The sequence below is a fragment of the Suricata suricatta genome, chromosome 13, assembly GCF_006229205.1.
Source record: "Suricata suricatta isolate VVHF042 chromosome 13, meerkat_22Aug2017_6uvM2_HiC, whole genome shotgun sequence".
Classification (NCBI taxonomy): domain Eukaryota; kingdom Metazoa; phylum Chordata; class Mammalia; order Carnivora; family Herpestidae; genus Suricata; species Suricata suricatta.
This window is the reverse complement of record NC_043712.1, coordinates 21688084-21703514: the sequence shown is the minus strand read 5'-3', so window position 1 is coordinate 21703514 and position 15431 is coordinate 21688084. Positions and strand designations below refer to the sequence as shown.

Here is a 15431-nt window from a genome sequence, read left to right as displayed (position 1 = left end):
TGTTCCTGTGTCACCATTTAACGTACGGATAGACAGGCCTGAGAATAAATTAAAATTTTAAACATTTAATCTGGTCAGGAGTTACTGTTACAAATTACACGACTACTCCAGACACACATGCGCCTGATTTTAGAGAAGACAGGAAAAGATGTCTCAGACAAATGGCCGGGTGGAAGAGGCACGTTGCCAAAAGTCAAATAGGTCTTTTGAAAAAGGAGAAGTCTGGACCACAGCAAACAGTGCAGGCAGCATCATGCCACCAAGGTTTGCTTTATTTTCAAAGTGAAAGAAGTACTGTAGTATCAACGAGATAAATTTACATGCAACGCAAAACAAAAAGGCAGATGCCTCAGCAATGTGGTCTTAAGTCGTCTTCTGTTTCCAGGATATAGGAGAAATGTGACAAGGGACCATGTTCTTTGAAGATGGTGGATTATGAAATTTCTTCTGCCTACCAGTGAGAATAATCTCTTCCAGATGCTGTTTGGCCCACAACGTGCTATTCAAAAATACAAACGTTTTATTTATTCTTGAATTTCCAAGAGCCAAATAAGAAACCTAGTTTCCTTCACTAATCTCTAATTAAAATGAAGATAAGTTACCTTGGGAGGGGAGAAAAAAAAACAAAGCTGTACATCCTAAGTCTAGACTTAGACATCTTGCCCAAAATTTGGGGGGGGGGGGCAGGGGGGTAAAGCCCGTTGAACACAATACTAGTTATCTTCTTTGCCATGGGAAAAATGAGGCGCTTAATTTAATTTCCTTTCCTGTTCTCCACATACACCACTCTCCCTCAGGGAAGTCCCTCCTGGCAATATCTCTTTAAAACAGACTTCTTGAGAACAGTAAGTATAGAGGGAAACCTCGAGAAGATTAGGATTGTGCTCGGAGTGAAGTATTCCCAGCTGGGCGGAGGATATGTAAATACCTTCCTTTCCTGAGAATTCAGGGACTTGCTTCTGCCAGCTTGAGAGGTCAGTAAGGAAAGGCTGGCCTCGCTCATTAATATAGCAATTTTATGAGTAACATTTCAAATATTATCATCCCTGTTGAAGAAATCAGGAATGTGGAGCAAAGGGAATTAAATGGTCCTGTTCGGTTCACAAAGATTTAGTAACTATGAAAACAAACAAACAAAAAAAGGGCCCCTCCCTAACTTACATGAATGGTAGTCTAAGTCTTGTCCTTTTATAAAAGGGCTTTAAATGTGACAGGGGATGTCTTTAAAAATTATTGTTGAAGCTGTTTATCATGAAAGCAGCAGAAAGTGGAAAGGAAAAGAAGCCTTTTGTATAAACTGCAAAGAGATAATAAAACCACAAAGTAGCCACAAAACTCCTATGCCTGAGATGTGACCTAAAATCCAGCTGGAGGCCTAAAAACAGCTGAGCGATACCACTTGAAAGACTTCTGACCATCTAACCATCGGTCTGAAAAATGCTGTCCTACTTGTCCAGAAACACCACGGGGGAAATCCAAATATGTAAAGAATGGAGAGTGTCATTCAGAAAAGCGTCTCATTAATGTAGAAAAGCTAAGCCTAAGAGGAGGGAAAGCTTAAAATTTAAAAGAGAATTCTGGTATAAAAGAAAGCAGAAAAAGAAAAACCGTTTTCGCTAAACTGATGTTACCTGAAAAATCTGGAAGAAGGAAAAACAACCAGAGACTCAGCGGCTGCAGTTTCTACCTGACCAAGAACTTCCTGGGGCTTGAAAAGGAAGGAGTGTGCTGCGGGGCCGGGGTTCGTGTGGTTGCTGTTTTAAGCCAAGTCATGGAGATAAAATAAGCAGGCATATCTATAAATCCTTCGTGTTCCAAGATTTCTTCATTGTGCACTGCTGTGGTTCTGGGCTCCCGGAAACTGAGTGTGGTGTGCTCAGTCCGCTGCAGCTGAGGGGCTCCAGAGGGAAGAGGCAACAGTCACTTCTCTAGAGAGCCATCCCTGTTTGAGTGGTAGCTGTGGAGGTGACCAGGATGACAAGCGAGGACTCTTCTCCTGCTGGGGCCTGATGGTTTCGTCTTGGAGCCTGATCTCAGATCCATGTTCCATGAACTCTCAGCTGGAGTCCGCAGCACCACACTGACTTCTTTTGGCCCCAATCCCGCATTGCAGCTGTTTGTACTTATTGGAGGTATGGTGTATTTTGAAACAAAATGAACCAGATTTCCCCTACTGCCTATGTCAGTGCCTGGTAATGGAAAACATTAACTCTTTTACAACCAGGATACTGACAATTGAGTACACCCATTGTATGCAGGAAAATGCAAAGGAGAAAGGGACCCAGAGCTGGGAGAGTTTCTCCAGATGAGCTTCTTTCAAAGCAAAGAGCAGATATTCCATTACTTACATAGTTTATGGACCCTATCCACCTCCAAACAAGTTTTAGCCAGCTTGCAGAAGGTTTTATAAGAAAAGGAATCATAAGTTTGAATGATTATATGCCAACAAATTGGACAATCTAGAAGAAACAGATATATTCCTAGAAACATACAACCTACCAAGACCAAATCATAAAGAAATAGAAAACCTGAGCAAACATGAGCAAGGAAATAGCAACAGTAATAAAATCTCCCTACAAAGAAAAGGCCAGGACTAGATACTTTTGCTGGTGAATTCTACCAAACACTTTAAGAAGAATGAATGCCACTCCTTCTCAAACACTTCCAAAAAACTGTACTCCTAAACTCATTTTATAAGGCCAACATTACCCTGATACCAAAGCCATGTAAAGACACTACAAGAAAACATAAATCAATATCCCTGATAAACACAGGTGCAAAAATTCTCAAAATTTTAGCAAACCAAATTCAACAGCACATTAAAAGGATCATACACCATGATCAAGTGGAATTTAACACTGGATGCAAGGATGGTTCAATGTCCACAAATCAGTAAGCATGATACAACCACATTTATAAAGGATAAAAATGATCCTCTCATTTCATCAAAAAACATATGAAGAAAAAGCATTTGACAAAATTCTACATCTGTTCATAACAAAAATTCTCAACAAATTGGGAATGGAAGGAATATACCTTAAAATAATAAAGGCCAAATATGACAAACCTACAACTAACATTATTATGCTTGACAGTGAAAGGTTGAAAGCTTTCCCACTAAGATCAGGAACGAGGCAAGAATGCCCACTCTCACCAGTCCTATCTATAGCACTGGAAGTTCTAATTAAGGCAATTAGGCAAAAAGATAAAAGGCATCCAAATCAGAAAGGAAGAAAATGTGTCTGTATTTGCAGATGATATAATCTTATATACAGAAAATCTCAAAGACCCCCACCAAAAATCTGTTAGAATAAATTCAGTAAAGTTTCAGGATATAAAATCAATAAACAAAAATTATTTGTTTCTGCATAAGAACAACCAACTACCTCAAAAAGAAATAAAGAAATCAATCCCATTTATAATGGCATCAAAAACAACAAAACACAAATCACTATTTGACGAAGACAGCAAAGAGAACTATATGCTGAAAATGATGAAAGCACAAATGAAAGATATCCAGTGTTTGAGGATAAGGATTAATATTATTAAAATGTCCATGCTACCAAAAGCCATCTACAATTCAATGCATTCTCTATCAATTTTCCTATAGCATTTTCATAGCAATAGAAAAAAAACCTAAAATTAATATGGAACCACAAAAGACCCAAATACCAGTCCTGAGAAAGAACAATAAACACAGAGGCACACAATTCCTGATTTCAAACTTTATTACAAGCTGTAGTAATCAAAATAATATCGTTTTGACATAAAAACAAACACATAAGCAACTAACACAGAATTAAGTCTTGAGAAATAAGACCACAACTAATGATTAATTATGATCAATTGATATATGACAAGGGACCTAAGAATATACAGTGCAGGGAAGTATAGACTTTTCAACAAATGGTGCTAAGAAATTTGGACATCCACGAACAAAAGTAAGAATGAAACTGTACTGTCTTACACTGCTCACAAAAATTAACTCAAAATGAATTAAGACTCTTAAATATAAGACCAAAACTATAAAGCCACTAGACAAAAATCATAAGGGAAAAGCTCCTTGAACTTGGTCTTGGCAACAATTTTTTGGATATGATACCAAAAGCATAGACAATAAAAGCAAAAATAAACAAGTGGGGCTGTATCAAACTAAAAAGGCTTTGCACAGCAAAAGAAACAATCAGCAAAACGAACAGGCACCTACAGAATGGGAGAAAAACAATTACAAAGCATCCATCTGATAAGGGAATAATATCTAAAATACATAAAGAACTCATACAATTCAATGACAAAAACAAAAATGTGATTTTAAAAATAGAGCATGGAAAAAAAAAGGACTTGAGTAGACATTTTTCCAAAGAGATACAAGTGGCCAATGGATACCTGAAAAGATGCTCAACAGCACTCATTATCAGGGAGCTGCAGGTCACAACCACAATGAGATACCACTTCACACCTGCAGAATGGCTATTATCAAAAAGACAAGAGGCAGTGGGAAAAAAGGAACCCTTGTGCACTCTTGGTGGGAATGTAAATTGGTGCAGTCACTGTGGAAACAGTATGGAGGTTACTCAGTTAAAAACAGAAATACCACATGATCTAGCAATCCTACTTCAGTGCTAATATCTAAAGGAAATAAAATCACTATCTCAAAGAAATATCTGCACTGCCATTTTCATGGCAACATTAACAATAGCCAAGACACGGAAACAACCTAACTATCCATGGACAGATGAATGGCTAAAGGAAATGTGTTGTATACATGTACAATGGAATATTATTCAGCTGTAAAAAGGGGAAATCCTGCCTTTGGTGACGTTGATAGACCTTGAGGGCATTATCCTACATGATGTATGTCAGACAGGAAAAGACAAACATTGCATACCCTTACTTACATGTAAAATCTAAAACAGTGAACTCACAGAAATAGTGAGTAGAATGGGGATTGCCAAGGGCCAGGGAGTGAGGGAAATGGAGAAGCATAGGTCAAAGGCTATAAATTGACTAGGTTCTGGGGATCTGTACAGCATGGAGACTACAATGAGCATTCTGTATTACACACTTGCAAGTTGTTAAGAGAATGGATCCTAAGTGTCATGACTACCAAAACCAAAAAAGATAATTATGTGAGATTCTGGTTACATTAACTAACCTTATTACGGTAATAATTTTGCAATATAAATTCACAAATCATCATGTTGTACATCTTAAACTTAGATAATGCTATAGGTCAATAATATCTCAAAAAAGCTGGGGGATCAGGGCATTGGGGGGCTTAGTAGGTTAAGTGTCCAATTATTGATTCCAGCTCGGGTCATGATCTCACAGCTGGTGAGATGGAGCCCCATGTCAGGCTCTATGCTGACAGAGTGGAGTCTGCTTGGGATTCTTTCTCCTTCTCTCTGTCCCTCGCCTGCTCACTCTCTCAAAATAAATAAATAAACTTTAAATATATGTTTTTAAAAAAAATAAGTCAGAGAAAGACAAATATGATTTCATTCATTTGTGGAATTTAAGAAACAAATGAGAAAAAGGAAGAGAGTGAGAGAAATCAGCAAACAGGCTCTTACCTATAGAAAACAAACTTGTCACCAACAGGGAGGCAAACCTGTCACCAACAGGGGGAGTGACATAGGTGAAGGGGATTAAGAGCACACTTACCATGATGACCACCAAGTCATGCAGAGAATTGTTGAATCACTACACTGTACACCTGAAACTAATGTAACACTGTGTGTTAACTACACTGGAATTAACATTAAAAACTTAATAAAAAATAAATAAAATTGTTTTTAAAAATCCATGGTTTTCAGAGGGCTGAGAATCTTAAGCCCGGAACATACATAAGATTGCACACCTGTCTTCACCCCTAACCAGAGCTTTTTAGTAGACTCCAGTCACCTACATTTTAAAAGTATTCTTAAGTAATTCTGAAGTAAGTCTCTCATTACAAGCCACTATCTTAAATCAGAGTCCTTTAAAGACACTGGTCTTTACAGACAATGCAGTATATTCTACATGTATACTACTGAGTGATCAAATAGGACGCAAGCTGAGAGCAGAGGTTCCCAAAGCAGGCTTTGCCACCGAATATAAAAACTGTGTGGGTGTGAACCAAGAATCTGTATTTTAACAAGTGCCCAAAGTGAGCCTAGGCTGAAAGCCAGATGTGTTAACTACTGTATTAGGCTAGTGGTTCTCAAACTACAGCATGCAACACCCAGATTTCATCGGAGAGTTGGTACAAGCACTAGATGGCTGAGTGCCAACCTACTGAGTTTCCGATCTGGCAGGTCTGGTATGGGGCAACAATTTGCACTTAGTAACATGATCTCAAGTGATGCTGGTGGGGCTGCACCAGGGACTCCACTTTGAGAACCACTCAGTGAATTGTTCTTTTAATATATAATTGTTCCTTCAAACGGTCTTTGATACAACTAGAAAGTAGATAACTTAGGACTCCAGTCTCTGCGAAGTGTCTGAAGTGTAAGTGCTCAGAGCTATTGATTAAAAAACGGCTCATGTGCTTTTGATACTAGGCATAAAAAGGAAATATCATCTTTTCTTTAAAAAACTAAAGTAAGTTACACTGTAATCCAAACTGAGGACTACTTGCCAGCATTAGCTTGATTCCAAAATCAGACAAAGACCCACTAAATAAAGAATTACAGGCAAATATCCCTGATGAACACGGACGCAAAAATTCTCAACAAGATATTAGCAAATTGAATTCGACATTACATGATAAGAATTATTCACCATGATCAAGTGGGATTTATTCCTGGGCTCCAGGGCTGGTTCAATATTTACAAGTAAATCAACATGATACACTGCTTTAATAAAAGAAAGGATAAGAACCATATGATCCTGTCAATGGATGCAGGAAAAGCATTTGACAAACACAGAATGCATTCTTGATAAAAACCCTCAACAAAGTAGGGATAGATGGAACATCCCTCAACATCATAAAGGCCACATATGAAAGAACCACAGCTAATATCATTGTTAATGGAGAAAAGCTGAGACCCTTTCCCCCGCTTATTCCCTATAGGAATAAGACAAGGATGTCCATTCTCATCATTACTATTTAACATAGTACTGGAAGCCTTAGCCTCAGCAATCAGACGACAACAACAACAACAACAAAATAAAAGGCATCCAAATCAGCAGGGAAGAATTCAAACTTCCACTATTTGCAGATGACAAGATATTCTATGTAGAAAACCCAAAAGACCACCACCAAAAAATTGCTAGAACTAATACATGAATTCAGCAAAGCCACAGGATATAAAAATCAATGTGTAGAAATCTGATGCTTTTCTATACATGAGTAACAAAGCATTAGAAAAAGAAATCACTCCCCAAAACAGTAAGATACCTGTGAATAAATCTAACTAAAGAGGTAAAAAATCTATACTCTTAAAACTATAGAACACTTATGAAAAAAATTGAAGAGGACACAAAGAAATGGAAAAGCATTCCATGCTGATGGATTGGAAGAACAAACATCATTAAAATGTCTATACTACCTAAAGCAATCTACACACTTAATGCAATCCCTATTAAAATGCCACCCACATTTCTTGCAGAGTGAGAACAAACAATCCTAAAATAAATATGGAACCAGAAAAGACCCTGAATAGCCAAAGGGGAAAAAAAGCAAAGCTGGAGGCATCACAATTCCAGATTTCAAGCTATATTACAAAGCTGCAATCATCAAGACAGTATGGTACCAGCACGAATACAGACACCTCAATCAATGGAACAAAACAGAAAACCCAGAAATGGATCCACAACTATATAGTCAACTACCCTTCAACAAAGAAGGAAATAATATCCAATGGGAAAAAAATATGATCTTTTCAACAAATGGTGATGGGAAAACTGGATGGTGACATGCAGAAGAATGAAACTGGACCAATGATTTTTACGTCATACACAAAAAACCCTCAAAATGAATGAAAGACCTCAATGTGAGACAGGAAACCATCAAAATCCTACAGAAGAAGATAGGCAACAACCTCCTTGACCTTGGCCGCAGCAACTTCTTACTAGACACTGCAGGCAAGGGAAGCAAAAGCAAACACCAACTACTAGGGTTTCACCATGATGATAAGCTTCTGCACTGCAAAAGAAACAGTCAGCAAAACTAAAATGCAACTGACAGAATGGGAGAGGATATTTGCAAATGATATATCAAATAAAGGATTAATATCTAAAAATCTACAAAGAACTTATCAAACTCAACACCCAAAAAAGAAATAACCCAATTAAGAAATGGACAGAAGACATGAATAGACACTTTTCCAAAGAGGACATCCAAATGGTTAATAGACACATGAAAAGATAGATACTCAACACATCACTCGTCATCAGGGAAATACAAATTAAAAGCAAAATGAGATACCACCTCACACCTAAAATTAACAACATAAGAAAGGACAGGTGTTTGTGAGGATGTGGAGAAAGGAGAACACTTTTGCACTGTTGGTGGGAATGCAAACCGGCGCAGCAACTCTGGGGAACAATATGGAGGTTCCTCAAGAAATTAAAAATAGAACTCTATGATCCAGCAGTTACACTATTAGGTGCTTACCCAAAGGATACAAAAATACAGATTTGAAGGGTTACATACACCCCAATGTTTATAGCAGCATTATCAACAACAGCCAAAATATAGAGAGAGGCCAAATGTTCATTGACTGATGAATAGATTAAAAAAACAAGATGTTAAGCAGGCTGTGTTTTAGCTTATGGGCAAGTAATAAATTGTATCATTTATCTTGAATGTATCATAGATAAGCTGCTATCTAATGATTGCCACTTCAGATAGCTGTGAAATTAGGTGATTAACTAGTTGTTACTTAACCTTCTAATTTCTGTATAAGTCTAATTACATGAAATAGAAGTTGGGGTTCTGATTTTTTACTTTGCTTATCCATTTGGAGTGTCATTGTAACTACTATATTGTAAATGATGGAAAATAATTGTATATGTTAAAAAAATAGTGTTATATTCTAAAAAAATTAAAAAATAAAGTTACCAAAAAAAGATGTGGTGTATACACACACACACACACACACACACACACACACACACACAATGGAATATTACTCTGCCATTAAAAAGAATGAAATGTTGCCACTTGCAAGGATGTGGATGGAGTTAGAATGTATTATCCTAAGTGAAATAAGTCAATCAGAGAAACACAAGTATCATATTATTTCACTCAAATGTGGAATTTAAGAAACAAAACAGATGAACACAAGGGAAGGAACAAAAAGGGAAGAGAAGGAAACAAATCACAAGAGACTCTTAATAACAGAGAACAAACTTTGGGTTGGTGGAGGGAGGAGCTGGGGGATGGACTAGATGAGTGCTATACTAAAGAGGGCATTTGTTGCAATGATTCACTGAATTCTATTCCTGAAACCAATATCACTTTGTATGTTAACTAAAATTTAAATTTAGAAAAGGGTGGGGGGATGAGGACTACTTTACCTATTCAATTATGAGGACGTCCAGAAATTTTCTTAGGAAGGACCTTTTGAATTATTTCAGTAAAGACTAATTGAAACTCCTGAGACCAGTGATGAAAAGATCTGAGTGCCGTTGTTACCATTTATAAATCCTGAACATTGACAAAACATACTTATTGAAGCTGCTAAGAATGTGTTATTTTTGAGCAGGACTCAATCCCAGTGTGTATCCACAAGAATAAGAGAGCTGAAAATGTACACACCACACCACTATATGAGTTGACCTGTGGAATGAAGCGATTTAATGCTGTCCATCTGAATGGTGAAAGGTGTACGCCAAAAGCAACAGCTTTCATATGGATGAAGTCAACAGCAAGCTCTCCTTAAAGAAAAGATCAGCCAACAGGTCTGAGGCTTCTTAAATTCATTTCCTGTTCATGAGCAGGAGACTATACTATGACTCTACTGTAAAGGAAATACCTGGTTCATACAAAGGGTTTTTTTTCGGTTATTAACTATAAATTTTTTAAAAGAGGGACGTGGACACAGATAGGTTTTATATCACTTGGAAATGAAATTTGATCTTTCAAAAGAAAATTCCTATATACTACATGATTCTCGAGGCAGCTGTTATCTACCCTCTTAAACACTGAAGTCTAAATTCTTTGAGATCAGTCAGTTCAACTTAAGAACCATTTCATTGGGATCAAAAGCTTTGGTTAATCAATAAATTGTGCAAGAGGTCATAAACTGACTTCTGAATAAAGATGACATCAGCCCAAATTCCTTGATATGTGTCCACCCAATTTCCAATTAAAATGCAGCAAAAATTCAACATGGCTCTGAAACCAAGAATAACAGTCTCCATTTAAAAAAAAAAAAAAATCCTGGGAGTGATACCCACTAAGTACAGTGAAGGTAGAGCTAAGTGAAAAGGTCAATGTCCAGTGAATGCTTTGCTGAAAAAGAACTAGAAGTAAGAGGTGAGAGGACATCCTCCCCACCCCCCACCCCCCCGGCATCCCCTCCCAGCACGAAGAGCGGGTGCCAAAGAGAAGAGGGAACAGCCCTGTACCGTGCAGCTCTGCCGCCTAAAAACAACCAGGCAGCAATCCACTATTCCCCCTTTCTCCCATCACTTTTGGCAATTCTAATTCTGTGCAAAGAACTTTTCTCGTAAGTCAGCAAGTACAATAAAGAATCTATTGGCAGGTTCATGGCCTCCCAGATGTGGAATAACCCAAGGCTGTTCTAAAGAGATCTGGGTACAGGAAGAATTCTAACATGAAGAATTTCCTTGTCTATTACTAGAGGTAGCAAGTCTCTTAATATTGATTTATAATTTGGGAAAGAATGGGCCCCGCTTTGAGTGGGGAGACTTCTTTGGGGTATGGGACCAGGGTTTTCTTCCATTTCAGCAGTCAAGGGACAGAGCCCCTGGAGGAAATCGGGGGAACCATCCTTGCCAGTGGTGCCATCTGCTCAGTGTGGAAGGGCATGTGGCTAGTGGGAGAGGCCGGACTCGAGTCCACCAAGTCCTGCTCCACTCCTTCAGCCATATTCTTATGCCTGAGCATGAACTGTGCCTGCCCAACAGAAAAAGCCTTTTGAAACCACTGGAGCCATACAGCTCCATACAGGGGATGGTTTTTAACTCCAAAGTCAGGGCCTGCGCTATCCGATGTGAGGGTCATGGGTCCTAATGGGGAAAGTGCAAAAATAGAACATTTCCATCACTGCAAACATTCCTACTGGACAGTGCTGGCATGCCATCCACAAAAATTGTGAAGTGTGAAAAAAGCTTTATTACTTTTTAATGAAAATTGAAGTAGGAGTATTCTCTTCTACAAAATATAGTCTCCAGAGAGTTCTGTCATTCTGATGTCAGAATGAAATCTAGCTAGAACAACGTATACATTAAGAGTGTTAGTGATAATAAGCTCATAATCTACTATTTCTGTTCACTGTATTTCCTCATTTTTAATACATCAAAGTGTTAATACATTAAAACATTACAGTAAGTACATGGACATACTGAGCTGTCCTAAGTAAATTCCTTAAAAGGAGTAAGTTCTAATTACATATTCATCTACATTCCTCTATTATGCTGTCCTTGTAAAATTTCCTTGAGAAATCAACTTTCGAACTTACTTCTAAGCTGCCTCACTCTGCACACTAAACAATAAATCACTGTAATACTGGAGTAGGTGTTGTAGTTACTTTAAGGCAAAATAAACTTAATTTTATCAGACAATATTCACTGTGTGTCAAAGCTAATCAAACAAAACCAGAACCCTTTTCAGAAAGAACTTATCTTTAAAAATGGAAAAAAGTGTCACACAAGGGAAACTAACAACAGGAGAACAGAGACGATAAATGCAAATCAATATCCATCAGCTTTGGAGAGCCAAATAGATTTCATTCTCTTATCCCTAATCAAAGTTAAATAATCCAGAGGATGTAAAGCCATAAATAGAGATAGGATTATTCCTGCCAAGGCTAATAGAACAAAGCAATTAAAACTGTCAGTAAAAGAGGAATACAAAGCCCAGGCTCTAGAAATATTTGTCTACCCAAAGTCTAAAGCATGAGGGGTGTGTGAGTTCTCTTTAAAATATGAAGTGTTGGGGGCGGGGGACGGGGGGCAGCGCCTGGGTGGCTCAGTCAGTTAATTGGCTCAGGTCATAATCTCACGGTTCCTGAGTTTGAGCCCTATGTCAGGCTCTGTGCTGACAGCTCAGAGACTAGAGCCTGCTTTGGATTCTGTGTGTGTGTGTGTCTGTCTACCTCTCCCCTGCTCATTCTCATTCCCTCCCTCCCTGCCTCTCTATCTCAAAAATAAACATTAAAAAAATATATAATATGGAGTGTTGGTTGCAGGAAACCTATAGATCAGGAACTGTGGAAACCCAAGTAGCTCACTGGGAGCCCATTTATAATAAGTGGAATCCCTATGTCCCATGGAATCAATAGGAAAGTATTTAAACCACAGAGATACATTCTCAAAAAGAAAAGGACAGACTATGGCTGCCACAACCCCTAGAGTTTAACGAGCAAGCCAGAATACTCCAAGATAGAAGAGCGTTCACAGTCCACACTCACAGGTACTCGTTCAGAAAAAGGCCGGCCCACGTGAGAAAAGCAGGATGGCACACAAACCACCTAGAGCCCTTCCTCTGGGAAAAGCGAATATAAATATGCTTAGTGGGAAGTGCCACCCACTAAATGTGCAGGCATCTCTGAGAACGCCTTAGAGTTTTCCTACTTGGAAAGAAAACTTCCTTCTTTTTCAGGGGGATGGAGTAAGGAACTAGTATTTGGGATTCAAAGACTAAATAGTGGCAGCAATCACAGAACAGGCAGAGTCACCCCAGTGTCCATGCAACGTGGTAGGACCAGAAGCTTCCTTTCTTTCTTCTTCCCAAGAGCACCATCCATCTGAAGGCACCCGTCTGTGAGCTAGAGTATGAAAACTTAACCCTCTTTCTCTAATATATTTATTTATTTTTTGAGAGAGAGAGAGAGAGAGAGAGAGAGAGAGAGAGAGAGGTGAGAAGGGGCAGAGAGAGAGAGAAAGAGGATCCAAAGCAGGTTCTGCACTTAGAGCAGAGGGCCCCATGTGGGGCTCAGACTCATGAGCCATGAGAGCATAACCTGAGCTGAAGTTGGACACTCATCCGAGTCACCCAGGCGCCCCAAAACTAACCCAGTCTTTGTGGGAGCGAAGGGAAGATGCTGAAGCCACATATCTTCATTATTCCCCAACACCTCTGATTGTATTTCAGGTCCTTGTGGCTTACAGAAATAAGAGTGTGATAGAAACCAGAATAAGGCTAAACAATAATCCAAAAGTAGTAATTGACAGATCTTTGAACATCATGCCAACTGTTGTTTTTATACAGTGTTCTCAAACTGTTAGAAATGTCAAAGTCCCATTAATGATTCCAATAAAGTTTATCCCAAAAATTCAGCCTGAGAAGGAAACAGCCAACTAAATGCTCCATGAAGACCTAATCAAGGTTCTATCATACACCCAGTGGACAGCTTTGTGCCCATAAGCACTTGTAAATGTATGCCTTGAAAACCTTCATCTTCCAGTGACACTAACAGTCACCAATTTTGGCCAACACTGACTTTGCGAGATATTTCTCCCCATCCATCCTAGTCCTCAGTTGGCCATATCTAGTTTTGAGCTGAAGTTTGCTTCATTTTTAGTCTCTCTTCTGTACCTTCAGCTTTGTCCTCACCTCCATTCCCAGCCCTCAATAAAAACATGATTCATATTTTAAAAGAAAACAGAGAAGTCCTCCCTTAACCCCACCTACTACTTTTTCCTCTTCCCCTGTCTCTGTCCCCTCCACCACCCTCTCTTTTTAAGGCCACTAGTATTGAACTAACAGTTGTGTTGTTTTTGCATTCTTATATGATTTACTATGGCTTCTGCCCTCATCACTCAAAGTTTTAAGAAAATATCACTTTCCTCTAAATAAGGACATTTCTGTGTTTTTAGATAAGGAATTTTACATCGTTACTCACTGGTTTTTGTTTGTTAATTTGCCCTACCCATGACACCATCTCCCTTGATTCTTAACCAGCTTTCTGACAGCTCCTTCTCAGACATCTTTGCAAGATCCTGTTCTGCTGCTTCTCTGGAAATGCCGGCGCACTCCTGAGTTCTTTGTTTAGCCCTTTTCTACTCTCCTTCTGCTCACTCTTCCCAGGCCAGCTTTTCCATATCAGTGGATCCCACAGACATTTGTAGGCTGATGCCTCCTTAATATGCACCCTCATTCCAGAACATCCTCCCACACTCCAACTGACCTATATATAATTTAAGGACCTCAAATGTTAATATATCCCAAATCCAACTTACTATTTTCTACCTCGAGCATGCCACTAAATCTTGCTGAGAACGCTTTCCAATAGATTCACATCCATTCTCTCTTCTCCAGTACCCGCTGTCACCCACTTAGTTCCGGTCATCTCCCCTAGACAATTGCAAGAATCCCTACCCCTAATCTTATTTCACTTCTCTGCACCCTCTCCAATGTAGCCTCCCTGAGTGATCTATCTGAAAAAAAAAAAAAAAAAAAAAACTGTGGAAATCCTTTCAATTGTTAAGAACTGGGAGGGAGGAGACAAACTCAGATTCTTCTGCACACTCCACAGACCCCCCCAATTTGGCTTCTGCCTCAGGCATAAGCAAGTCCTCCATTATTTACCAACCAAACCACTTAAAGTTCCTAGAAAACACTGTATTATTTCTATTTTCGCTGATTAAAATGCCCTCTTCCACTACCTATCCACAAAGTTAACTCCTTTTTATTTTTCATTATCCAGTCACAGAAGTTCCCGTCTTAAGTCACACACACACACATCACCACCAGCAGAGAGTTGGTGCACCCTGGTATACGCCATCCTCTCTGCACCTTGTACACGAGATAACAGTCATCACATTAAACTCTATTCATTTATGACACAGCTGCTGGACTTTGTGCTCCCTGAGGACAGAATCAGCACCATAATTATCCTTCTATACTAGTGTCCAGTGTGCCTGACAGATAGACAATTCTCAATAATGAAATGAATAATGAAAAGAAAAATGAATGAGGACATATGGCCATGAGAAATGAAGAATGAACTAAAGAACTGGTTTGCTCCGAAGTGCAAAGTATTTAAATACAACTTAACTATATTTCCTAACCAGTGAATCTCCTTTATTCATTCATCCATGCAACAAATGTTTATTGACCACCCAATACACACAAAAGGCCATCACACAAGAAACAAAGTGCTTGGAACAGAGACTTCTCTCTCAGCTTTCTCAAATCACTGCAAACCCCAACAATGCAAGAGTCTTGCTGGTCAACCCCACACATTCTATTTCCAGTGGTCACTAGGAAGACAAAGAAACAAACATACAAAATTAGGTAGAAAGATGACCCTATG

General features: G+C 38.8%; 1 protein-coding gene across 2 annotated transcripts in view; it reads right to left on the bottom strand.

The window, feature by feature from the left end:
• Positions 1 to 15431, bottom strand: part of LPAR1 (lysophosphatidic acid receptor 1) — a 133919-nt gene that overhangs the window by 90809 nt on the left and 27679 nt on the right. The window lies entirely within an intron of this gene.